At 45.4% G+C, this 21,091-nt stretch overlaps 1 pseudogene; it reads left to right on the top strand.

Moving 5' to 3' along the window:
* The window catches only part of LOC146172009 (transient receptor potential cation channel subfamily M member-like 2), a 765,506-nt pseudogene that overhangs the window by 287,495 nt on the left and 456,920 nt on the right, over nucleotides 1–21,091 (top strand).

Here is a 21,091-nt window from a genome sequence, read left to right as displayed (position 1 = left end):
AATTTACAGATATAAGAAAATTGCGATGTGTGTGGAGATAACATGCTTCATTAACTTTGAACAAATGCTTGTGAGGGATATGGGACGATAGCTATGACGTGAAGATGGCGAACCTTTTTTAGGAACTGGAATCACCTTGCCTACCTTCCAGTCTTGTGGCAACACTCCAGATGATAACGATTGCTGAAAGATATGCGACAGAATCATACTTGTGATATGTTTGGTGTTTTTTAGTAGTTTTGAGTTGATGCCATCAACCCCAGCTGAGGAAGAGACCTTTAAAGAGTCAATTAGTTTCGCAATTACTTTGGCATGAAAAGTTATGGGAGGCATGACAGGGTGATTGTGTCGCGGAAAATCAGGAAGTTCATTTTTAGACTCGTTAGTATAAATAGATGAAAATACGGAGTTCAGAACTTCTGGTACATCTTTATCAGGAATAGGATTATTTCGGTCATCGAGCAGAGATAAGTGATTGTTACGCGATGGATGAACAATTTTCCAAAACTGTCTAGGGTTTGTCCGCAGCATGTTGGGCAACGAGCTGTAATAAATGCTTTTCTTTGTTTTGGCGGCAAGTGTCTGAAATGTTTTTTGTCGATGGGGTGATATTTTTCTCACGAAACTGAGGTGTTTAAGCGTTTAGCAGCTCGATAGTACCGTTTCTTTTTGTTGTTCATTCGTTTTAGGGTAGCGTTAAACCACGGCGATGTGAGTCGTTCCGTAACAGTTATAGTGGGAATGTATGTGGTGATAAGTTCATGCATTTTATTCTTGAAAAGCGACCAGTTAGTTTCGACAGAGCGAGTAGTGAAGTCTGTTAAGTACCACGTCGTAAACTCTGACAACTTATCATTTATGCATCCATAATTACCCTTATGATAGAGCGTTAGTTTCTTTTTAGCCTTTTTTGTGCAAGGTAGCTGGCATTGGAATGAAGCTTGTATTATTTTGTGATCGCTAATGCCGGGTAAGTACGTAAGGGACGAGACGTTGTCGGGGTTGAAAGTTAGTACCAAGTCGAGTATGTTCGAAGAATGGTTATCTTCCCTAGTAGGGGCGGAAACAAGCTGTGACAGATTGATCGTGAGGCATGCGTTTAAAAATTCGCTTTCAGTGTTATTTTTGGCGATTGTTAATGTGACATCAGACCATGTGATAGCAGGAAAGTTGAAATCACCCGAAATAAGAACGGAAGCGTGGGGATATTGCGAAGTTAAGGGGCGGATAGTGTCGTAGAAGTGATTAGAAAACGAGGCATAAGCATCTGGGGGCAATAGAAGGCTCCGATGATGACGGGAGGGTAAGACATGTTGCACATTATAAAAGCAGCCTCTAACGGGCAATTTATGTTAATTACGGTGCGATGTAGGCTATGATGAGCAGCTATTAGTACACCACCACCTCGTCTATTTACAAGATCGCGTCGGAAGATATTGAAATTTGGAAGAAATGTTAGAATCTCGGAGTCATGGATAGTTGCGTTTAACCAGGTTTCACTAATAGCACAAGTTTGCTGTCTGTTGCGTCGGTAAGGTAGCGAAGTTTGTCAGGCTTGGGCATTAAGCTCCTTATGTTAGTGTACAGAAACGGAACGGCTTTGGTGCTTGAAATCGGGTTAGCTTTGGATTCTAGCTATGGGTACGTGGGACGACTCTCTTCGTGGCATGGTTAAAAGTATAAGTTTCATTGTCAATAATGAGTTTATCATGACGCAGCTTGAAGTTTTTCGGTTGTGCCTTGCCGTATTCAACAAGATGTTTTCGCGCGGTACGGGTGTTGGGTGAGTAGTCCTGGCTTCTGCGGTAATCTGTGTTTTTCAGCTTAATAGCGCTTCAAAGTATGTTTTCTTTTGTCTTGAAGTGAGTGAATTTCACGATGATAGGTCTAGATTTGTTGGAATCAAATTTTCCTAGTCTGTGTGCGCTTTCAATATCCATCGGTGTGATATCGATCCCAAGTTCATCGCTGCAAAGAATTATGATTGCGTCTTCGGACTGGGACCAAGATTCGTTTTCTTTATCGGTTAGTCCAAAGAATAGGATATTAGATCGGCGCGCCCTGTCTTCTAAATCATACGACCGGCTTGTTAGTACTGATATGTCGTGGGCGTTATCTTCAGCCAGGGCCTGGACATCTTCAATTTGGGTTTTTATTACTGGGATAGACGAAAATTCATTTTCGATTTTTGATAACCTTTGCCTAATGTCATCTAATAAGGCGTCGTTTTGGGTGAGTTTAGTTTGCATTGCCTTGCCTTTACTTCGTTTAAGATGGAGACTTGACCTTCACGAATTTCCTTGAGAGCGGTCAAGATGTCGCCAGACGCCTCGATTGAAGACGAACGCGTGGGAGGGCCGGGATTTAGCTCAACGTCGGAAGCTAGTGCTAGCAATTCCAACAATATGTCTGCAGAATCACGCATAATGTTAATGCAACAACAGGGGCTCGGCAGCACTAACAAGGCAGGGTAACGGGTACGCCATGCGTATAGTGAGTACCGATTCGTTACCTGAAAGGTGAGGAGATGGCGGGCGTAAAATGACCGCATCGTTGCTGTGCTGCCGAGCCCACTGAAGGGAGTGGTGGGATGGGAAGCGCTTTTAGGTGGCTGTGTTGATGTTGCTTCCGATGCGATGTCTAGCTTTCGGGGGGTGGAGGGAGACAAGCGCCGTGCCGACGTGTCCAGAGGCGCACTGGGGCAGCAGTGCAAAGGTTCCGCTGCGCAGTCTGGTCCAGATGATAGGCTGCGCGGCGAGGCAGGAACGTCCGAATCGCATCAGATTCGCCGTTTAAGCAGTCATCGCCAGATGTCGGTAGAAAGGCCAGAAGGAACACCTGAAAGGTGAGGAGATGGCGGGCGTAAGATGACCGCTTCGTTGCTGTGCTGCCGAGCCCACAGCAAAGCAACGATGCGGAGACCCGCCCGATGTGCCGAGTGCTCAGTGACTTAAGACATTTGCGGGTGGGCCTCAAGCAAACTACTGTATACTGTACCATAGTGTATATATTTCTTTTATTTCTACCTACCCTTTTCTTTCTCCCTATCACTCACCTCTTTGATTTCCTCTACCTTCTCCTCGCTATCCCTTTATTTCCGCCGCCTCAGTTCAGATGCTTCAGATATCAGATACCGGGGCTGAAAAACATCTTTTCTTTCCTTTTGTAAGTAAGTAAGTGCTTTATTTTCCGTTTGCAAAGTACAGTTGTGAACGAAACAGGTTCGAGGAAAAAAGCTGCGGAAACAGCTTGACAGGTCCTAAAACCCGTTTGTTGGCAGCAGCAGCCGTGCGGAATGGCAATGCTTTCAATACAATAAAGCACAAGCTAGAAGAAACAAACAAACAAAAAAAAAAGGTGAATCTGCAAAGCTACATAGGTTAGTATTAAAAGAAAATACAGCCGCATGAAAATAATCTCACTCAGTCACAAAAGAAGTACAATTGGCAAGGAACATATAGAGTGCTGATTTACAATGACTAACCTAATGGTTGACAATATAAATACACACTCAATATTAGTGGCAAAAATAATTGTGTAGAGTAGATAATGAAACATGTAAAACATCAATACTTTCCGAGATTAGTGCATTGAGTAAGGCAGGTAGGGTGTGAGCAATCATTTGCTTACCGTAAATAGTTCGCGTGTGTGTTACATACCAGTATTCCGGACATCGCGTTTGGTAGTGAAGTAGATTTTGTTTAAGATTGGCTGTTGAACGGATGGCAAAATTATTCAATTTGCATTCTTTAATGTATGCGTATACTAACATGTAGTTGTATAAATTATGCACTTTCAATATATTAAGCTCTTGGAACAAATGTTCACTTGGGAAATCCCAGTTCACATTGCATATTGCGCGCAGAAATTTTTTCTGAAGGACAAATAACCGACCTACATTTGTGGCAGACGTGGTACCCCAGACAAGACAGCAGTAATTAAGTTGACTCATAAAGAGAGATTTATATATAACCAATTTTACATTACGGGGAAGATACCTAAGGGAAAAAATTAGTCCAACTACCTGGGATAGTTTACTTACAAGTGATGATGAATGGCTGTTCCATGACTTGTCATGGTCGAAAAAAATTACTAAGCTTTACTGAATTCACTAGTTCAATTTTATCCATATTAAGTGTGATGTCTGCAGGTAGTGTAGCATTTCTGTTCTTGGCTTGGAATAATATGGCTTTTGTTTTAGTTGCATTTATTATGAGACCGTTTTTGATCGACCATACATGTAGTTTTTCTAGTACTTTATTAGCAATTCTTGTTAAGTCTGAAGCATCATGAGAAGAAAACAGGAGTGTGGTATCATCAGCATAAATTATGTATTTGGTGTCATGATCAACATTAACAATATCATTAACATAAATATTGAAGAGGAGGGGTCCAAGTATGCTACCCTGCGGCACTCCTATTCTTATGTTTTTTATTTGAGAGGATATGTTATTGACATGTGTATATTGAGCTCTAGAGCCCAGATATGACCTAATTATTTCATGAGCAACACCACGTATACCATAGTAAGTTAACTTTTTAAGTAGAAGTTCATGATTAATGCAGTCAAAAGCTTTTGTAAAATCTATTAGTACACCGAGTGTAAGTAGACGATGTTCAATGTTCCTAAAGATAAGTTCTTTTTGTTCCAAGAGGGCAAGCTGAGTAGACAGGTGTTTGCGGAACGCGTACTGGCAGTGAGTTAAGAGGCAATTATCCTCAAGAAATGCAGAGAGACGTTTAAATATTATCTTTTCGAGACCTTTTGAAAAAACTGGCAGAATTGATATGGGCCTATAATTTGTTATTAGGGTCTTGTCACCACGCTTGAATAACGGGATTACTTTAGCGACTTGCATTTTCTGCGGGAAGATTCCGGCATTTAGGCATAAGTTGTAAACATATGCCAACACTGGAGCAATGATATCTAGGATATACTTAATTGGCATTATCTGCAGTCTGTCTACGTCCAGACTACGACTATTGCTAAGTTCAGAGAAGAGACAGGTTAATTCGGATTCATTGGTCGGGTGCATAAATATAGTATCCGGAATGCTTGTTAGTATGAAATCGCAGGCGGTCATACATACGGGAATTTCATTAGTGCTGGTTAAAAATTCATTAAAGGAGTCAGGCAGTGACTCATCGCTTATCTGTACACCATTTTTAACAATCTGCACAGGTAGTTGGGAACTCGGCGTATGGTTCCGTAAGACATTAAGTTGTTTCCAAGTCTTCTGACTGTCGCCTTCACATGGCTTGAACAGGTCGGTATGATTGTTTTAGCGCTGCGCAGTTCGTTTGTGAGGCGATTGCGAAAGCGTTTGAACTCAGTCCAGTCATCTGGATTACGTGATTTGATAAATTTATCATATAGCATGTGCTTAGTTTTTATTTTTTTTAAATAGTTGCATTGTAATCCATGGCTTGCGAATCCTGGAAGGTCTCTTGCGCTTAATACTGCAGGGGAAGTGTCTATGATAACAAGTGGAGAAGATTTTTAGGAAAATTTTATAAGCAATATCGGGATTTTGTACAGCATAGACATCCGTCCAGTCTGTGCTTTCCATTTCGTCGCGGAAACTGTCCAGCCCGTTCTGCGTAATTACTTGTTTGAAAGTGTCATTAGTGGTTGATCGATAGCTTTTACGGTTTAGAGATAAAAATATGGGCATGTGATCACTAAGACCACACGAAAAAACTCCCGATTTAATCCTACCTAATGCAGCACTTGTAATGAACAGAGCGATACATGTGGACGTATCACCAGTAGTTCTGGTAGGTGTTGTTATGACATTGAAACAACCATGTGTGTGTATAACTACCTCAAAACTGCGTTTTGACGGGCTGTCGACCATCATATTGATATTGAAATCGCCACCCAACACAACTTCATAACTGAATTCACACCTATACAAAAAGAACCGTTCAATAAACAGAAAAAATGTGTCTAGGTTTCCACTTGGTGGCCGGTAAAAAACAATAAATAGTTCGAGCATACACAACTGATAGAACTTCATAGTCAGTAGCAGTGCAACAAAATTCGTTAATCGGCTCTACATTTATGCTTTCACGAACAAGCACACTGACGCCGCCTCCGCGCGACGTTTCTCGACTTCTAGTAAAACACTGATAACCAGGGAGCTGCCAAACAGCTGAGTGCTGATCATACCATGTTTCAGACAGCATGATAAAGTCAAACTGAAATGATAAGCTGCTGAGAAAAAGGTCGAGCATGTCATGTTTGTTTCGTACTGATTGGCAGTTTAAATGAATGCATCGAGTAGATTTTTTATGTTCTGGCCCAACAAAATGAAAAAAGTCAGAAGGCGATAACGAGTATGCAGAAGCCGTGCCTAAATCTGCACAACCTACGCATAGCACGTGGGTATCAGTCTACCAATTTTTCGAGATCGGTCTTAGTCTTGACATCTCCATATATTCCTGACCACAATTTTTCCATGGCGATGCCACACAAACCGGAAATTGTTTTGAAGCGCCCATTCTTTTGTAGTCTTGAGCAGCAACCCATTTTGCGTGTTTAGGTTCTCAGATATAAACATGTCCTTGTCGACCGCTGATACAGCCTTCCTTTTCTCAAGCCATTTGTCTCGTGTCGATTGTTGCGTGAAGCGAATAATCACACCGGGAGTCTTATCTTTTTGTGAAGGAAGACGGTGAACGGCAGAGACATTCTGCTCGTTAAGAGGTTCAAGGTCTAGTTTTTTCGCTAGGTCGTTTACTCTAGTCATGAGGCATTCCTTCTCCTGTTTCGCCATCCCGTGAATTTCGATGTTCAGCTTTCGACTTATGTATTCAAGGTCATTTACTGCAGCAGACAGTCTCTTCAGTTCAGCGTTACTTCCAACTTGTTCGAGCTTTGAAATTCTTTAGTTGAGAGTCTTAATTTCGCCAGTGTGCTCCGCTATGGTTACGAGTACCGTATCGTTCTGGGCGGACATGTGCTTTATCAGAGCCTCCATATCATTAACAGTGGTTTTCAGAGGAAGGAGCTCATTGAGTTTTCTGTTCATGTCAGGCAGAAGCGCTGTGACAGTACCATTATCAGAGTCATTAGAATTGGGTGCAGTTGTCTTGCCTTTGCGGCATGTTACGCATTTCCAGGACTTCCTATAGTCGTCTCCTTTAGATTTATATGTAGAGTGACACACCAGAACAAGAACCCAGGTGGTACTCTCCCGAACATTCACTACATGTTATTGACCGGAAGTCAGCTTCTATAGATTCTTCACACTTTTTGCAATCCATGGTAACGGATGTTCAACAATTTGAATAGCAACTAAAGCAACCTATGGGTTTTTACGCACAAAAATAGCAACCTAACATGGACTAAAAAGGGCATCAAAACGCAACAAACAACAAATTGCAAAAAGGGGGGACAGCAGCAGCAGCGAGGTACATGCCAAAGGAAAATATTTTGATAAGCGCAAGGCGGCAGTCACCAACCTGCAAAAATCCAAGAGCACACTGTGAAGGCGTCCGCGATCCGCCGCTGCTGCTGCCAAATGAGGGAGGAATCCGCAGCCGTTTCTTCTTTTAAACTTGTCGGTGGCGCCCCGGTAGCCGAGAGATGATGACGCAACACGTGGAAGCTGTCATGATCGCCAGCAGCAGCGATTAGATGGTCGGGCCTCTGAGGCGATGAAAACCGGTGGTATCTTGCGCAGAAGGAGGGCGCCGGGTCCAGTTTGCGCAACTACAAAAATCCAAGAGCACACTGTGAAGCCGTCCGCGATCCGCCGCTGCTGCTGCCAAAAAAAAAAACATACATACATACAATAAATACCCACTACCACAACCACCACTTTGGACCAGTAAACTGCAATGAGGGAAAAACCGCTATTGCATGATGGCCCGAATTCCGCCACTGTATAACCTTTTTCTCTCTTTTTTCACTCCCACCTTCCTCATTTTCCTTACGATTCGGTGAAGTTGCACATGGATAATTGTGACAGATATTGCGCCTTTTCTTTCCTGTAAACAAATTTTAAACGCCGCTGATGCCTGCTGTACTGCGTCTGCTTCGGTGTGCAGTGTGATGTGGCGTTCGAGGTGGTGGTGGTGGAAAGCATTACAAAAGGAGAGGTTGCTTGGAGAGCCACCCCTAGTGAGGAGCTCCCCTTACAAGACTCCATTGGTCTGGGCCGTCTCACGAGCTCGCTGGACCAGCGCTTGTTGTGCCGCTAGATCCAAGCAGCCGAGCAGGGCCGCCTCCCAGTCCTCTCGGGTAGAGGAAGGGGTTATGGGTAAAAGAGAAGCATTTAGCTGTCATACCCAGACCATATGAAAGGCGTCAACCACCTCTCCACAGAAAGGGCAGAGGCCAGAAAAGGAAGGGCCGTAATGTTTGAGTACTGCCGGGCACAGAGAGTGTCAGTAAAAAGTCTAAAAAGTATTCTTTCGCCCGCTTTCCTTAGCCCTTTAAGAGGAGCCGGGTACTGACGGTGCGAGTCCTGGTAATAGGCGCAGATTTCTTGAAAAGTTAAGAGAAGATAAGTGTCCTGGTCCAGATCGGTAGGGCCTACGCCTGGGCTCCGGGATAGTGAGTGCGCGGGCGGCCTGGTTGGCGGTCTCATTCCCTGGTAGGCCCTGGTGGCCTGGAGTCTAAATGAGAAGTCGGGTCTGGGATTCTGATTCCAAGCTGCTCTCCGAAGTATTCTTTGTGCTGTAGGCATTATCCAGCCCAGCTCATAATTCCGACAGGCCCTTCGCGAGTCGGATAGGATGAATTTATATTGAGGGTGGGAGGCATCCAGGGCAGCGACCTCCCCCGTGTGGGTTGCGGTAGGGGCCTTAAAAATGAGGCCATCCACCTGTCTTTCCTCGTGAACGACTGCAGCCGTATACCATCCTCCCCTGGATTGGTGCGGGCCCGCAACGTCCACATAAAAAGCATTGTATTTAGAGCCATAATGGCGGTGCAGGGCATTTGCCCGCGCCTGACGCCGTACATTGTGGTATTCTCTGTCCATTTCGGTAGGAAGGGGTCAAACATGGAGGGCGCCTCTCCATAGCTCAGGCACTCGTACCCTTTCCTCAATGTGATGATTGTGTTGTATATGTAGCAGGTCCAAAAGGCGACGACCGGACATGGTCTGGGCAAGACGCGTGTATTGATTAGTGAGGTGCGCCTCGCGTAGCTCCCGATAGGTGTTCACCCCCTCCAATGCGAGGCTCCTTGCATTGGAGGTAGAGATCTGGAGGTCGAGCTCCCACTTGATCATCTTGCGGAGAGTGACCTCCAGGATGTCTTCATCATGCTTGCGCACGTGCAGGTATGGAGTTGAAGAAAGAATTCGACTCGTCACAAAAGCATGGACGAGTCGCACCGCATCCCTGCTTCTGAGGCCCCCACGCTTGTTGGAGACGCGGCGGACCATGCGCCCACCTGGTCTTCAACCTTGCGAAGCTTGGCTAGTGTTGTGTCAGCGCGACGATTTTGGGGAATAAAAAGTCCGAGGACTCTAATCTCTGTGGCTTCGCGTATGGGTCCACTAGCCAGAGAGAGAAGTACGCGCGGTGACGACAGTAACGCATAATTTGTCTAGTAGCACCACATGCGTAACAAATTGGTTAATTATCCCGAGCACGCCAAGGGTTTGAGCTAACAGAAGTCGGCCGAGGAAGATTGAAAGGGGCTGGCGGCGGTGGAGGGCGGGTGAGTGGGGAAGTGCGGAACGAGAGGGGCGATTCGGTGCTGGGCGTCTGAGGATGTCGGCGTACGTAGAAGCCGCTGCGACTGAAGCCTGCTGAGGAGTGATTGGTAGCGCCTCAGCCACTTGATCCCAAATCACAACTTGAAGGCTTGGGTCAGGTTAGGAGAACGGACCTGAACGCTTTGCAGAAGGGATAGTTGTCGGGCGACCTCCTCGTGCACAAAGTCCTTGATCTGGTCGAGCAGCCAGCTGCTGGTCGCCGACACAGCCAAGCTTGATAGTGAATCAGGCTGTATGGTTGGTGGTGGGGCTGGAATGTGCTGCTTGCGGAGCTCATCGTATGTCTGACAAAGCGTGAAGACTTCGGCAACGGTGTTGGGGTTGCGAGCGACAAGCATATGAAAGGCGTCTGCTTCGATGCCGTTTAAAATATGCCCTATACGAGCAGTTTCCGGCATGAACGGGTCGAAACGTGTGCACAGACCCACAACATCTATATAGCTGGTGAAGGATTCACCGTATTGCTGGCGTCTAGACTTCAGGCACTGTTCGGCGCGCAGCTTTCGGACAGCAGGGCGGCCAAAGATATCGGACAAAGCCCTCTTAAAGGCTGACCAGGTGGTGCTTCGTGGTTGTGGTACCAGAGACTGGTAACGTCCGTCAGGTAGAATACGACGTTGTTGAGCTGTAGAGCTTCGTCCCAGCGGTTGTGGTCGCTTACCCGCTCGTAAGAGGCAAGCAAATCCTCCACATCGTGATCATCAGTGCCGCTTAATATGGCCCGGTCTCGCTGTCGGAGCGCTCCTTGGCAAATGACGGGGGTTGGGGAAGAAGCAGAGGGCTGGCTCACATCGGTCGTCATTGTAGGTGCGATGGTGCGGCTGCGTAACTCCAGGATGGTAGAGGAAGGGTCGAATCAGCACACTCCACCAAGTTGTAATGAGGTTTCTTAGCCTGGGAATCCGAGAGAGAGATCTCCCCGAAGCGTCAGCCCGAGACTTCTTCTTCAACAGCAGGATCTCGCACCGTGCGCTCGTGGTGCGCATGCCTCCAAAACCCATCTTCCTCTTTACAGACTATAGTTCTAGCTTTAGCTGTCCGATGACATCGAGGGTGACTCACCGACATCAGTTATGTTTCACGTGGTGCCATACGTCACAGCGATTGGCGTTCGTATTCCTCGGCATAATGGCAACGGGAGCACGCTACGCTGCTGCACGCCTGTGAGGTCATCTTAGGACATCACCAAAGGCACTTCTCTCCTAGCCACGCACGGGACTTTCAATTTTGATTGAATTTTTTTATTATTTAAAATAATTGCTTGCGTATTGTAAAAATGTATTCGCGTAGTTAGATAACCAAGCCTTCAGGAATATAAATAAATCATTGCCTCAGTACGGTCGAAAGATCGGCGGAGTAGCACTTCAACAATGCTTAACATAATTCTTTCTCTTTGGTCTCATCATACAATATGCCCAGTAATACTGCCCAAAACCTTAAGAGGTCAGTGCAGAAACTGCATTGGGAGAAAGCGAAAACAACCGTTGCGTCAAAGTTTTGTTTATTTTTAATTCTTCATCATTTAATTTTTGCTGTATTTTATTTTCCTTAATTTTTTATTGTGTTAATAACATTTCGTTTTTTTGTTTCGTAATTATGGACTTCTGATTAATTATCTTCACTCCTGTATTATCCTATTGGAATTAGTATTAATTACCATCATTACTAATTATTATTCTTGCAGTAGGTTGTATAAGGAAAAGAAAGGTGCAGTAAGTGCTGCCCTTTCTCTCTAAACACCTGCACCGTCATGGCTTCACTTTCTGCGTCCACATTTTAATGCTTCCCCATTAATAAACAGAACGTTAATACACCACCAGTGCATGGGTGCTTACTGATGATTTTGTCAGTATGAAAGGTTAATCCGATCATTTTGTTATCGCATGCCCATATATTTTAGACATTTTGTGTAGAGGTTTTGAGTGTAATTTTTGAATACGTTTAACATCACAATAACTGTCAAAAAATCTGCTGCTCTTGCCTCGGCAGCCCTCTTAACATTTTCATTGATTTTAAAAATTCGGCAAATTGGTTTCCGTTGCACCCTGACTTAATTTTGTTACCGCAGAGCAACATTCAGAGCAAAAATTGTGAACGCATTGGTAGTATAGATAGTCTTTGTCGACTTTTTTCATCATTACTAACAACAATCATTAACAACTTTCCCAAATTGGCAGAAAGGCTCGTCCCATTCCCATTGTGTGGCAATTTTATTCACTCGCTGCGTGCGCAGCAGGAACTTTTCAGGAATCTTTGCCTTGCATCCGAAGCTCAGACAACTCCCGAAAACACATCTTACATTATGTTTAGCTTGTCGAAACGATGGCTCGACCTGCGAACTGAGGCGCACCGTACCCCTTTACCTTTGTTCAGGGCTCCTTCATACCGTGTAAACCATCTTCTTCCTCTCGTTCTACCTTGCCCCAAAATTGCAATGTGTCTTAACATTTCGGACTTGGGAGTCTTTATAGTGGCACATCCAGGCTAATCGCACTTTCTTGGCAGCATTTAGTGGTCGTAATGTAGAACGCCGACAATGAAGCGTCTGGCTCATGAACGTGTCTTGTGATTTATTCTCGCAGACTCAAGAGCAAATGTATTTCACTGTCATAAACATTCACCACCACCGCAATAACCTGAGACACCTTGACGACATCCTCCTTAAAGCAGTCTTCAAATGTAAGTACTTTAACACAGGGCATTGTAAGTGGTCAATTACATGTAATGTGTCGACTCTTGTGGCCTCCAGCACAGGCCAGGCTTCACCATGCTCACCAAATGAAGAAGGATCTGCTGCTCACTTTAGATTGGAATTGCCCACACGTGGCAATGACAAAAGTCTTCTCAAAGGACTTCGCTCAGCAGTACCAGGTAAATGCAGGTGCTAGTTCAGTACTGGTAGCATCACAATCATGCTCAACAGTTTTTCGTCTCACGGCGACAAATAAATGCTAATGTCAGCTATTAGCCCATAAAGAAAAGAGATAGCGCGGGACGATGGGGCTCGAAAAAAAAAAGTATGCCTAAGCCCTGATCCTAGGTTGGATACTACGGTGAGACTACCTTAAAAATGCATGATAAGGATGCCAGTATATAGCCCATTTACAAAACAAAAAATCATAAATATAATTGCTAAAGTTTCTCAGACCGTACCATCTTGGCAGCCACATTCGTTTCATTATTTTGCCACGAAGGAAAAGTGCACAAACGCTACAACACTTTCTGAAACTCGGTCTACAAAGACTATGTGTAGGGGATGGTTATATTTGGCCCAATTCTAAATCATCTCGTTTGTAGTGTGGATAGGCTCTATTTTCGAGTAGGTTTACGTAAACCTGCCTGGTCTTCTGGAGGACTGAAGATTAAGGTTTGTCCTGATTGTGTTAGCGCTTACCTTTGTGAACAGCTTTCACGTCACTATACTAATTTTTATCTTCTTGGCGTCCCCTTTACTGTGGATGAAGATATGTTTGCGTTTTTCATGGCATCAATGGGCGTTGCCTCTACAGGATGGCCAGTGTTTCTAGTATCTGCAATTACGGAATCATCCTAAGCTCTTTCTCCAGTTTTCTTGCTTCTAAGGCTTTCCTTACTTTGCCCTTTGTTACATTGTTTGATGTCTGAGCACAAGTGCCGCTTTAATCATTATTCTGATAAAACGGCTACCATAGTGACACTGCTTGCCTCGCCGCAAACATCTGATTCTCGCTGATGTCTAACTTCCTTCTAACCCTATTCAGGCTACCGCCTTTGTGAACGCCATGTTCTATTCTCTTCGTATTCTAGTTCAGCATGTCATTTACCTTAAGGTTAGTAACTCTGATAGTTCTGTCAGTTAGATTCTGCCTGTCGAGACTGAAGCTTTCATGCTTGGATGTTTTAATCAAATCTCCAAAACAACACTACTAAATTATTTCATTTTTAAATTGTGTCTGCCACGATGAGGAAAACAAAACGAATATAGAAATGAGCGACGAGAATAATAGACCCCGTATTCTGGTCGAGCCCCCACACAAGTTTATTTTTTCTTAATGACGAGTTGGACGCACGAGAAACACACTGACCGGAAGAAAACAAAAAGGACAGAAAGAGGGCTCTTCCGATGACTATGGGTTTTGTGCGCTTTTTTCATTGAGAAAAATTAATGCACCAACTATCCCGGCGAGAGGTCCTTCTAAGCGCCACACAAGTGCCGCCTCCTTATGCTGATGATTGATTTGCATGCCGTGGCTACAACTCAATAAGGGGTATTACTTGAGTGGTGAAAAGAGGCGCCGTTGGCACAACGTCACCGTTACTGAGATTTCTCTAGAACTTCTCCAGATGCAGTACTCATGACGAAATCTGAAAAAACACCACGCCTTGCTTCTTAATCAAAGGATTATGCGAATAAATGTTTTTGATCTTTTGTGCACCACTCAGTTTTTCTCGTAAGTTATTATTCTGATTGCTGTGCTTTGAACCACTGGCAGGTCGACGGGGAAGACTTCGAGTACGCACTGCTGCGACCAAAACGTGAGGAGTTCCTGCACATATTCCTGAATCGTGGTTTCCTAGTTCACAAGTACCTGTCATCAAAAGCGCTACGACAGCTGTTCGCCAAGATACAGCACGAAGAATTTTTCCGCACTGTGTGCTGGGAAGGAGCCTTGGGGCATAGTCTGGTATGTTTCTGTGGCATCAAACGCCTACAGCGCCGCTTTGCTAAATGTGCTCCAATAAGTATCGCGGGAGCATGTTACCACACTGCAGTGTTCTCAATAATCAATACTTGTGCACAGCCGCATCTTATTTTCTTTCGTTGCCGATATTTACAAAGATTTGGGAGGCACCATGTTCCTTGAGCAGTCAGCAATGACGCACTTTTATGACAGAAATAAAAAAAAAAGAGAATTCATGAAGCTAAGAAAGCAGAATGAACTTCAGAGTAAATATTTTTCCTTATCAAACCAGATGAGGCGGCGAGTGCAATATTAGAATGACGCTTGTTCGTTATTTGGCGGGTTGCTGTATGCATACAAGCAAGGTGAAACGTTACGCGTACATAAGGAATATCGGATATTATGTTCACGCAACTAGAAATAATTATACCGCCGATAACAGCTGAGGGCGTCTTTGGGAAAAGGCAATAAGCAAATAATAAGTGACCGAATTGTCAAAACGACACATGCATACTGATGAAAGAAACACGAGTAAATATTGCAAGTGCCACTGATCTGAGAGACCAAAAGAAAAGAAAAGAAAAAGTATAAATACAGTGAAATAAAGTGAGGAAAAGCCGAAAATTCAAAATCACTTGAATAGACTCCGAATAAAAAAACTTTATCATGAGATATGAAACTAATATATAATTTACGTTTAAGCAGGAAAAGGCGTCGTTACTGAACGTTTTCAACTGTACGTGCTTCATTTAATCGGTTAGAGAGGTGAGGGCTTCAAGCAGTTGCTTGCGCGAGCTATGAATGAAATTATTACATACCGCAGCAGGGTATACCACAACTGCACGCAATGTAACTGTTGGTTCAAACAAACAGGCCAAGGAGCTTCCTAACTGAGGAAAAGAATGGGGTTGTATACATAACACATTTGTTTTCATAGCTGCTCAAAAATAACGAAATATTCATGCAGGCTTATACAATGCAACGCGAGACGTCGCCGTTAGCACTCGTCTCATATGGATCTTCAATATCGCTTGTGGCATCAGGCGGCGGTCGCTTTGGCGACATTCTTTTTGCATGTTCAAATTGGAGTGTTCAGGTATGAGAGCATAGAAGCACGGAGATGCAGAGCGGGCACAATTAAATGGTTAAAAAAAGTGGGGCAATAAGAAGTGACAGTTTTTAACGAAAAATTGAGGAAGGTAAAAAAAAGAAGGGTTTCTGCTGGCAGTCCGTGTGTGTACTCTTGTCAAATTCATACAGGATCATCACATTATGACAGGCTGGTTGGTTTGACAGTATCTGTATGTAGTCAGCAACGTGACGACTCATAGCTGGCGTTCATAACCTGTTCAATGAAATAGCGACTGTTTGTGGCAATTGGAAATTTGAAGCCTTGGACAGAACGATACCGTACCAGCTTTTTGAAATGAAAGAAAAGTCAGTACTAAACCAGAGCAAGGTTAAAAATTGTACTTTCCCTAAAGAAGGCAAATACATCCATAACGTATGCAGGATGCTAAGTGCAACTTATAATCCCGCTGTTGTTGCTGTTGAGACAGCACAAGAATGCAGTCAATGCCGAGATATCAAAGGCTGGATCGATAAGATTTCCGAGCCTGGTAATTCAACGAGTAAAACTGCGCGAAAAAGACGGGACGTAAGAAAAACACGTCCCGCCTTTTTCGCGCAGTTTTACTCGTTGAATTAATATGGAACCTGCTGCTGATAGCACAGGCGATAAATCGCCATCTGTGAACCGGCAACGGCACCAATCTTTTCATTCTTCCTTTCCTTCTTTCCCTCACTCCTCTGGCTATATAATACCCCTTGATCCGAAAATAAACCAGCGTTCTTTGGCCTGGCTACGCTGTCTGATGCATCACCCGGGAGCGGCGTTCCCATTGACCACGCTTTCACAACAGTGGCGACGAGGCTGAAGCAAGGATATCGGGCCCAGGCCAGCGCCAGACATGGGTCATAAGCTACCGGACTTCGATGAGGAAAACAATAAGTGGCAAGCTTACCTGGTGAAAGTAGAAGCGTACTTTGAGGCCAATGAAATCTCAGCTGATGCAAAGAAGAGGGCTTTACTCGTAGCAGCCCTTGGGACAAAGACCGTTCAAATTTTATGCAGTAAAGTAGCGCCAGCAAAAACAAGTTCGTTGAGCTACGACGAGATAGCCGAGACCTTGAACAGCTACTATGATCCTACACCAAACCAAAAAGCAGAAAGTTTCAAGTTCTTCAACCGCTATCAGAAAGAAGAAGAATCCGTGCAGGAATTTATTGTCGCTATACGACAAATAGCACAGAACTGCAATTTTTCGTCTATGCTAGACAGAATGATCAGAGACCGCATCGTGTGTGGCGTCAGATCAAAGAGTTTACAAAAGTAGCTTCTGACAATAAAAGACCTGTCGCTAAAGGAAGCAGAGGCTCTAGCACTAGCTGCAGAAGGCGCCGAACTTAATCCGCGAGGCATAACCGGGGAGGCTCGGGATCCAAACGTGTTCAAGATAACTCATCGGCGCCAACCAGAGATACGAACGCAACCACGAATGCAAAGCCAGTGCTGCGGTAACTATGGCCACAAGACTGCTGCCTGTCGCTTTAACAGACGGCAATGTTTCTAATGCAGACGATACGGGCATCTAGCGAAGATGTGCTCAGCGGCTGACAGCGTTAACAGAACTCGTACCATGGAAGCACAGAAGCGGCAGGAATCGGAAGACAGTGATAGCAGTACATCGCAGATATGGTCCCTCCGTATGGCAGCGTAGACGCTGCTACCGCCCATTCAGAAAACATTCACATGGAACAGCGTTGACCTAAAAATGGACATTGATACAGGATCCCCAGTCTGCATCATTTCAAAAGCTATTTATGACAAACATCGAAATGAATGGCCTCCACTCGCGAAATCGCCGATAAAGTTATCGTGCTATTTCGGAAAGCTACCAGTGCTTGGCGTCATGAACATGGCTGTGCGTTATCAAGCAACTGCAGTGGAATGCAATCTGGAGGTGTTAAACTGCAAAGGCCCCAGTATTTGTGGCCGGGATTTATTGCAGAAACTGGAGGACACCGGAATGACTCTCCTGCACGTAAAGGCGCGGACTAACATGGCCAGCACGGTTCCGCCAGCAGCCCATCAACCTGCCTGGGAAATGCTGAACAGCTATGCTGATCTTTTCAGCGAGAGCACCGGACTCTTGAAAGGCCCGCCAGCACGGATTCATCTCAAGAGCGGAGCAACCCCCAAGTTTTTCAAGGCAAGGAAGGTTCCTTTTGCGTACAAAGTAAAAGTTTCAGAGGAGTTGGATAGGCTTAAGGAAGCAGGGATAATATCGCCTGTACTATATTCGGAATGGGCCACCGCCATTGTTCCCGTCTTGAAGAAGGACGGCTCAGTGCGCCTTTGCGGAGATTTTAAAGCCACACTAAATCCTGTGTGTGAGATTGAGCAATACCCGCTACCAGTTATTGACGACATGTTTGCCAATTTAGCGGGAGGAGAACGGTTCAGTGTGCTAGACCTGCGAGATGCCTATAGCCAGGTCGCGTTGGACGAGGAGTCGCGGAAGCTGGCCGTCATCAACACTCAAAAAGGGCTATACTGCTACAATCGGCTGCCTTTGGAATCTCTTCTGCGCCAGCAATCTTTCAGCGGAAAATTGAATCCGTGCTCCAAGGGTTAATCGGCGTGCAGGTCTATCTTGACGATGTGCTGATAGCTGGCAAGAGCCAAGATGACTCAAACCTAAAAGCAGTACTGCAACGCTTCAGCGAAAATGGCATTAAGCTGCGCGATGACAAATGTCGCTTCGCCGAGCAAACAGTAACATATCTCGATCACCGCATTGATAAAAACGGGTTGCACCCGGTTGAAAAGAACATCAATGCTATGAGACTAGCCCCTTCTCCGCGTAATGTTACAGAGTTGCGTGCTTTTCTCGGGTTTATCATCTCCTACCATAAGTTTCTCCCTAACCTGTCCACCTTACTTGCGCCTTTTTATAAGCTACTGACGAAAGAAGCCAGGTGGATGTGGAGCGATAAAGAACAAGCAGCATTCGAACTGTCGAAAAAGGCTTTTTGCGCAGCACCTGTGTTGACATATTTCAATCCGAAGCTCTAACTACTTTTGAAATGCGATGCCTCGCCTCACGGTGTAGGAGCGGTACTTTTCCATTGCATTAATGGGGAAATGAGGCCCATCGGATTTCGGTCCCGGACCTTAACTTCGGCCGAAAAGAAGTATTCTCAGATCGAACGTAAAGCGTTGGCTCTCTTGTTTGGTGTTTCACGTTTCCGGGACTACCTCCTTGGCCGGGAGCTCATCCTGGTGACGGATCATCAGCCACTGCTCGGCCTTCTAGGAATGGATCGTCAGACCCCCCTCATGGCCGCCGCGAGAATACAAAGATGGGCTCTTCTGCTGGGAGCGTACAAATAAAAGCTGCTTTGCAAGCCGTTTACCTCAAACTTTGCAAGAAACGGAGACCACACCGGAAGGAGACGTAGAGTTTGTCCTCGCCATTGACCAGTGGGACCAGTCGGCCATCACTACAGAGGAACTGCGGTCACTCACAGAAACGGACGTGGTACTAGCACTTGTCCGCAGGTACGTCCATGAGAGTTGGCCCAAAGCATGTTGCTCCGGTAACACTGACATGTTGCATTACTACAAAAAGCGACATGAATTATCTGTTCAGGATGGCCTCCTACTAGGGGGACATCGTGTAGTAGTCCCTAAACAGGCGCGCGGTAGACTGCTGATATTGCACGAAGCCCATCAGGGCATCTGCACCATGAAGACTATAGCACGGTCCAAATTTTGGTGGCCGGAAAATCGACCGGGACGCGTATTGCCAAACCATATCCCGTAGGCGCACTGAAGCAGACGACGCCTTCAGCGAGTTAAACGGGGATTGTTGCTGAACGATCTCTCGAAAGCTAAACATTTCGACAGATTTGCCTGTCTGGTTGGGTTGATAACTAAATAAAACTTGAAATTTCTCCAACCAACACTTTTATTTTATAAAACCCGACGTTTCGGAGCCGGCTCGGCTCCTTCTTCAGGGGTGCATGACGCGGGGCTGCGTGCAGCTATAAGTAAAGGAATGGTCGAGGGGGAGAAGAAGGTGGGGGGGGGGAGAATGGGGAGGGGGTGAGATGTGTGTGAAAGGAATGAGAAGGAAGGAGGGGGGTTTAGACGAGTGAGGGTGCCGCAGGCAGAAGAAAAGAAAAAAGTCGCCAGCGAGCACACCTGCACCTGCGGCACCCTCACTCGTCTAAACCCCCCTCCTTCCTTCTCATTCCTTTCACACACATCTCACCCCCTCCCCATTCTCCCCCCCCCACCTTCTTCTCCCCCTCGACCATTCCTTTACTTATAGCTGCACGCAGCCCCGCGTCATGCACCCCTGAAGAAGGAGCCGAGCCGGCTCCGAAACGTCGGGTTTTATAAAATAAAAGTGTTGGTTGGAGAAATTTCAAGTTTTATTTAACGATCTCTCTGAACGCAACCTAAAGGTAACATACACTCACTTTAAATGGAGATTGTTGCTGAAAGATGTCTCTGAATGCAACCTAAAGGTAACATACACACACCGAGGCAGGAAATGATTATGGGGAAGGTAATTGCTTAGCGTAACTGTTGTCATACCGATTGTTACTTAAAGGTGTCTGTAAACGCAACCTAAAGGTAACATACACTCACTTAAAGCAGGATATAATTACAGTGAAGGCAACTGTAAAAAAAATATTCAGAGAAAAAGATACAACACAGGAGACGAACGCATATATAGGTAGCATTAGTGAAGAGATACGTGGTGTTAATCCATTACGCCACCAAAACGACGGGAAAAATGGCCTTTAAATGTGTTCTTATTCATTTTGACAATATATCCACTATTTGTCGCCTGGTGGCGCTGCTCGGAGGATCACGCGCCAGAGCGTCGTCTGCTCGAGTGCTCCTACGGGATATGGTTTGCTAATACGCGACCGGGACATTAGCCGAATAGCCGATGAATGCAGAAACTGTGTCCAGGCTTTACCAATGCCTCCAGCACGTGAGCCAGTAAACTGGCCAGCTACAGAAGAAAAATGGTACCGATTGCACCTCGCTTTCGCTGTACCTATCAGGGACAAAATGTTGCTGATCGTGGTTGATTCCGACAGCAAATGAATCGAGGCCATTCCACTCTCGCGTGCAACGTTAAGCAGCACGGTAAACGCGCTGCGTACGCTCGTCAGCCGGTTCGGACTACCGCGCACTGTAGTAACTGATAACGGCACGCCCTTTACCGGGTCGGATTTCGCCGAATTCATGAACAGAAACGGCATTGCCCACATTCGAACACCGCCCTACCACCCACAAAGCAATGGGCTGGCAGAACGCGCGGTCAGAACGGTTAAGGATGGGTTATAGAAGATGCCTGGCGTGGATCTCTCAATCGCAATCGCACGTGTTTTGTGTCGATACCGGAATGCCCCAAGGCAGTCGAGCCTATCACCTTCAGAAGTACTTTAAGTTATCGACTACGCACTAGACTTGACATGTGTTTTCCTCTCAGGAACAAACCTGTCCAGAGCAGAGCAGCTACGCCAGCTTCGGACGACGCCAGCTGGAGTTTTGCTCTGGGGGACCCTATACTAGTCCGTAACTACGGTGTTGGTGACAAGTGGACA

Source organism: Amblyomma maculatum, unplaced genomic scaffold, assembly GCF_055883805.1.
Source record: "Amblyomma maculatum isolate TAMU_Amacu unplaced genomic scaffold, ASM5588380v1 scaffold_15, whole genome shotgun sequence".
Classification (NCBI taxonomy): Eukaryota; Metazoa; Arthropoda; class Arachnida; order Ixodida; family Ixodidae; genus Amblyomma; species Amblyomma maculatum.
Note: the sequence above shows the minus strand (reverse complement) of the source record. Positions and strands in the feature narration are given on the sequence as shown.